The 6,882-nt window shown below is 39.3% G+C and overlaps 1 pseudogene; it reads left to right on the top strand.

Moving 5' to 3' along the window:
* The first annotated feature begins 4,434 nt into the window (after positions 1-4,434).
* On the top strand, positions 4,435-5,214 carry LOC132515886 (small ribosomal subunit protein eS1-like; annotated as a pseudogene).
* Positions 5,215-6,882: the final 1,668 nt, after the last annotated feature.

Here is a 6,882-nt window from a genome sequence, read left to right as displayed (position 1 = left end):
TTTATGGTTTCTATTTCTTTGTTGAACTTTTCATTTTGTTCATGCCCTGCTTTCCTAATTTTATTTAGTTGTCTCTCTGTGTTTTCTTAGAGTTCACTGAATTTAAGAAGATTATTCTGAATTCTTTGTCAAACACTTTGTAAATCTCCATTTCTTTAGCATCAGCCTTTGGAGCTTTATTAGTTTCCTTTGATGGTGTCATGTTTCCTTGATTATTCATGATCCTTGTGGCCTTGAATTGGTGTCTGCACATTTGAGGAAGTAGGCACCTCTTCCAGTCTTTAAAGACTAGCTTCAGCAGGCAAAGCCATTTACCAGTCAGCCCATCAGAGATCCAGAGATCCTGAGTGGGCTTACTTCTTGAGTCCTTGTACTGGCAAGTATGGTGCCTGGGTCAGCAGACTGGCAGGCCTGGTGCTTGGGTTCATTTGTGCCTGGGTCCATGGGTTGGGCCCAGAGCCTGTGTTCACTTGGGTGGGTCTGATGCATAAGTCTGTGTTGGGGAGCCTGGGATCTGTGTCCAAATGGGAAGACCTGTCTTCTAGGACCACAGGGGTCAACCAAGGCTACCAAGGCTAGTCAACCAAGGCTAGTCTCATAATTTGCCTGCAGATTCCTTTGGATTTTCTACATCAGCAGTAATGTGATCTAAACCAAGGCTACCAAGGTACCAGTGGGATGAACCTGACATCTGGGTCTAAAGGGACCAGTCAGGTGCTGGAATGGGCCAGGAACCTGGTTTTGTGGGAGCCAGCCTGGAGGCTGTGGACATGGGATTGGCCTGGACCTAGGGTGATCCTGGAGCCTGAGGCTACAGCTGCTGGTCTGAAGGTTGGGTCTGAGGGAAGTCATCTGGCACTACTAGGAGGGCAGACTAGGAGCCTGGGTCTGTAAGAGATTATCTAAAGTCTAGGTCTGCAGGGGCCAGCCTGGCACTGGGGCAGGCTGGCAGCTTGGGGTGTGGTAGCATGGGCCCAGCTGGAGTCTGGGTTCATAGAAGCATAGATTCATGGGAGCTAGTTGGGAGCTGGGGCCACAATAGTCATGATCTAAGGGAGCTGGCTTGCTCTGGGGTGGTCCAGGAGGCTTGGTTCACTGGAGTCCACCAGGAGCCTGTTGTCACAGAAGCTGCCTGGAGCCACTGGAGTTGTTCAAATTGATGTTTCTAGGAGGGGACAGGCGCTAAAAAATCCTACACTACCATCTTGCTCATTTTACTCCTGTCTCTTCTAAGACTGAATTTTTCTATACACTTGCTAATCACAATATCTGTGTGTTCTTTCTGTGAGTTTTTACTAACTGTAACTGCATTCATTTGCCCAATTTAGCTGTGGAGTCAATACTGACTACTTACATGAGATCAGATCTGGCCACAGCTTGTCAGGGGCACATGGTAGCAAGTTCTTCCAGTGTGCTTTCTAGTCTTAGTATCAATTTGATGTGATTTTCATCTTAATGTGCTAACACAGTGTACCTTCTTTACATCAAAATATAGTATTTTATATAAAAATCACCCTTAATTTCCACAAAATGGCTCCCAGAGTGATTTTTAAATCTGTTTATACTAATTTTGCACAGCTGCTAAGTAACTGAAATATGTTGAGATTCTACCGATTCCCCCCCTTCTTTTTTTTGAAAAAGATTTACATTACAGTCAGCCTTCCATATCCATGTTTCTAGAACCCACAGATACAGAGGGTGATTGTAAGGGACTTGAGCATCCAGGGTATCTTGGTGTGGAGTGAGCAGTCCTAGACTCAATCTCCCATGGATACCAGGGGACTACTGTATATGATTATAATGTCAGAACTTACAATTTGTGTCATGAGCTCTGTGGAAACAGAGACTAGGTGTAACAGACATCTCCATGTTTGTCAACTTACACACACCTTCCATCTCCCACCTACCTCCCCCATCCCTCTTACCTAAGCCTGGCACATGGCACACATATCTGTGCCAGCAGATAACAGCAAAGAGTCAGGGAATCAGAGATGAGGTATCAGTTAGGAGTGCTGTGACCTACCTGAATGAGTCAGGTGGCTTTTCTGCAGTGGGGAGGGAGCTGGAACATCAATGCAGAGGGCAGAGGGCAAGTGCAGATGCACAGCAGGCATATGGCTCACCAGCATTCCTCACATAAAGACTGGGACTAGGGGACTTCCCTGATGGTCCAGCAGTTAAGACTTTGCCTTCCAATGCAGGTGGTGTGGGTTTGATCCCTGGTCAGGGAGCTAAGATTCCATATGCCTCCCGGCCAAAAAACTAAAACATAAAGACAGAAGCAATATTGTAACAAATTCAATAAAGACTTAAAAAAAAAAAAAGACTGGGACTTCATCTGTTTACACTTACAGCCCAAGGTCTGGCTCTTTATAACTGATTAGAAGCTATTTTAAATGAATTATAATTAAAATAATAGCTAATATTTACTGAGGACTTACTAGGAGGTAATCTTGAACTATGTCAAGATTAGTAAACAAGTGTTAACCTGTGAGCCAAGTTAGAATAATATCTTGTATACGATATGGTTGTTTGCTGGAGTCCTGTTCACTCCTTTATTAGCTCTCATAATTTGCCTGCAGATTCCTTTGGATATTCTACATCAGCAGTAATGTGATCTAAAAACATGATAATTTGTGTCTCCTTTTCTAATCCACATACATTTTTATTTTTCTTGTCTCATTGCTTTGGCCAAGACACCAGTTAATTAATAGATAGTAGCAGTAACTGGAGAAATTCCTTCTTTATTCCTGACTTTGATAGTATTGTTTCTAAAGGCTCACTACCTAAATATTATGTTTGCTGTAGTTTTCTACAAATTTTTGCAATTATGAGTGAGTACTGAATTTTACCAAGTTTTTATTAAATCTTCTGAGATTTTACCAATTAACAAGAAGTCATTTTTAAAGATCCCACCATTATTTCCATGAGAGAAAGATAGATAGATAGATAGATAGATAGATAGATAGATAGATAGATTAGAAAGGTTATAAAAACACATGATCAGACTACTCATTCCAGAGAAGATGAAGTGGGCACATTTTTCTCTACTTTTCCAAAAATCCTGGACATTATATATAAAACACAAACACAAGAAGATTCTAAAAGGTGGAGAGAAGAAGTACTGGATAGGGACCTCAAGATCCAAGGAATGACATGGTGGTTAGTTCCCTGGGTTTCCTTTTTGTCATGTATATACCTTGGGCTGTGTGTTAAACAAGTCTGTAACCCAGAAATGCCAATCCCAAGAGAACTCTTCTCTCTCTTGGCAAAGGATGAGAAAAGAGATGGCCTAGCAAGATAGAAGCCTTTAGGCAATAATCACCTTATTCTGGCCAAATGCCATTGGAAAAATGTGGGACCCCACACCACCAGCAAGGCCAAGAGGAAGGCCTAGACCTCCATCTCTCTTGGCAGTAAGGAGGAATCCCTCCTCTTCCCAACTGAGGTGACGTCAGAAGAGGCTGATTGGGAAGACTGAACTTCCATTCCCACCCTGAAGTAATGAGGCACTACTTCCCTCTCTTGCTTGGGGTGTTATTGAGCAAGGACAAGGGAAAATTTGTATTTTCACAACCACCCAGTGGTAATAACATCACCTACCCCACCACCACAGTGTCAAAAATCCCTCATCATACCAAAAACCAGGAAAATATCGACTTGAATGAAGAAAAGGCAATCAATAGGCACCAAAACCAAGATGAGAGATGTTGGAATTATCTGACAAGGATTTTAAAGCAGCCATCATAAAAATACTTCAACAAGTAATTATAAAACCCCGGAAATGAAAAAAAAGACAAAACCACTAGAAAGTCTCAGCAAAAGAACAGAATATATGAAGAAGAAACAAAGGGAAGTTTTAGAAGTGAATAATGCAGTAATTGAAATTTAAAAGTCACTTGATGGGCTTAATAGCAAAACGGAGATTATAAAGGAAAGAATCAGTGTACTTGAAGATAGAAAATGCCCAACCTGAACAACAGAAAGAAAACAGACTGAAAAAAATTAACAGAGACTCAGAGCTCTATGGGGGCAATAATAGAAGATCTAACATTCTTGTTATCAAAGTCTCAGAATGAGAGGAGAAAAAATAAAAATGCTGGGCTAAAGAAAGAAAAACTATTCAAAAAGTATTGAAATTTCTCCAAACTTGGCAAAAAGCACAAATCTACAGATTCAAGAAACTGAATGAACCCCAAAGAAACTCAAAGAAATACATACCAAGACACATTATAATCAACCAGCTGGAAACTAACAAAAAAGAAAAAAATATCTTCATAACAGAGAGAAACAACACATTAACTACAGGGGAAAACAATTTAAATGACTGCTGATTTCTCATCAGAAACCAATGCAGGCAAGAGGAGTAGCATAACATTTTTCAAGTGCTGAAATAGAAGAACTGTCAATCTAGAATTCTATACCCAGGGTCGGCAAGATCAAGTGCCTTACAAAAGGTGGTAAAAAGGGAGCCAAGAAGAAAGCAGTTGACCCATTTTCTAAGAAAGATTGGTATGATATGAAAGCACCAGCTATGTTCAATGTAAGAAATATTGGGAAAACACTAGTCACGAGAACTCAAGGAACCAAAATCTCATCTGATGGCCTCAAGGGTCATATTTTTGAAGTGAGCCTTGCTGATCTGCAGAATGATGAAGTTGCATTTAGAAAATTCATGCTAATTACTGAGGATGTTCAGGGCAAAAACTGCCCGACTAATTTCCATGGCATGGATCTTACCCATGATAAAATGTGCTCCATGGTCAAAAAATGTCAGACCATGATTGAAGCTCACACTGATGTCAAGATTACCTATGGTTATTTGCTTCATCTATTCTGTACGGGTTTTACTAAAAAACGCAACAATCAGATTCGGAAGACCTCTTATGCCCAACACCAGCAGGTCCTCCAGATCCGCAAGAAGATGATGAAAATCATGACCCAAGAGGTGTAGACAAATGACTTGAAACAGGGTAAATAAATTCATTCCAGGCAGCATTGGGAAAGACAGAAAAGGTCTTCCAATCTATTTATCTACTCCATGATGCCTTTGTTAGAAAAGTAAAAATGCTGAAGAAGCCCAAGTTTGAATTGGGAAAACTCATGGAGCTACATAGTGAAGGTAGTAGTTCTGGAAAAGCTACTGGGGATGCAGCAGGTGCTAAAGTTGAGTGAACTGATGGATATGAGCCACCAGTCCAATAATCTGTTTAAAAATCAGACTTCCAATGGTGACAAATAAAAGATCTTATTTGTGAAAAAAATAGAATTCTATGCCCAGGAAATAAAGGTGAAATCAAGACATCCTCACTGTAAAGGAAAACTAAAAGTATTTGTCACCATCAGACCTACCCTAAAAGAATGGCTAAAGGAATATCTTGAAACAGAAAGAAAAAAGAAGGAAACTTGGAACATCAGGAATAAAGAAAGAGCAATGGAAAGAGTAAAAATATGGGTTAAATATCATGGACTATCCTTCTCCTCATTTCTTTCTTTTTATTGGCTGCACCAGGTGGCTTGCAGGGTTTTAGTTCCCCCACCAGGGATTTAACCCAGGCCCTGGAAGTGAAAGTACTGAGTCCTAATCACTGGACCGCCAGGGAATTCCCTATCCTTCTCCTCTTGAGTTTTCTAAATTATACTTGACAATTGAAGCAAAAATTATAACATTACCTGATATGGTTCTCAATATGTGGAGAGGATATGGTTAAGATAAGTTATCAAGGAGCGATGGTAAAGGAATCTTGTAAGGGTAATGTTTCTACATGCTAGTTGAACTGGTAAAAAGCCAACATCAGTAAACCATAAGTTACGTATGTTTAATGTAATGCCTTGAGCAGCCATTTAAAAATCTATTCAAAGAGATATACTCAAGATACACTATAGTAAATCAAAATGGAATTATTAAAAATATATTCAAATAACCTACAGAATGGCCAGGAAAGTAAAACGGAGGAATAAAAAACAGAAGAAACAAGAAGAAAATAAACAATAAAATGGTAGACTCAAGTCATAATATATCAATAATTACATTGTATAAATCAATGGAACAGAATAGGTAGCCCAGAATATACCCACACAAGTATAATCAACTGCTTTTTGACAGAGGTATAAAAGCAATTCAAAATAGACAACTAGTGAAAACATACTGTATAGCACAGGGAATTTTACTTAATGCACTGTGGTAACCTAAATGGGAAGGAAATCCGAAAAAGAGGGAATATATGTATATGTATAGCTAATTCATTTTGCTGTACAGTAGGAACTAATACAACATTGTAAAGCAACTATACTCCAATAAAAATTAATTTTAAAATAAAAAGCAATTCAATATAGAAAGGACAGTCTTTTCAACAAATGGTGCTGGAACAATTGGACAACCATATATTATGGATATAAGCCTCTTGTGGAATAAATGTATTACAAATATGTTCTCCCACTACGTGGCTTGCCTTTTTACTATTATAATGGTTACTTTTGATTAAAAGAACTTCTTAATTTTGCTGTACTATACTCTAAGCCTTCATTTTCTCATCTGTAAACTAGGCATTATGGTAGTATTTCACTCACAGGGTTGTTATGAGGAATAAATAAAAGAATACAGGTACTCCTGGTACTTAGCAAAGCTCAAAAGATATTATTATTATCCCCAGTGCCACCCTTTTTTCTCTGTATAACCTTCTATTTCCTTCTAGGTTCTCTATTATGAATCTCTGAAAGGTCACATGTGTAACAGAAAATGCTGGCCATATGGAGAAAATTGAGATGACTCATTCTCAATCTCATGACCCCACCTACTTAAAATCCCAGCCGGGGTGACTACACCGGGTGACTACAAGAGGGAAGTGGGTTCATTTTAGTGACTGACATCCAAAGAGCAAT

Source organism: Lagenorhynchus albirostris, chromosome 2 (assembly GCF_949774975.1).
Source record: "Lagenorhynchus albirostris chromosome 2, mLagAlb1.1, whole genome shotgun sequence".
Lineage (NCBI taxonomy): Eukaryota > Metazoa > Chordata > Mammalia > Artiodactyla > Delphinidae > Lagenorhynchus > Lagenorhynchus albirostris.
This window is presented reverse-complemented; position numbering and strand designations above follow the sequence as displayed.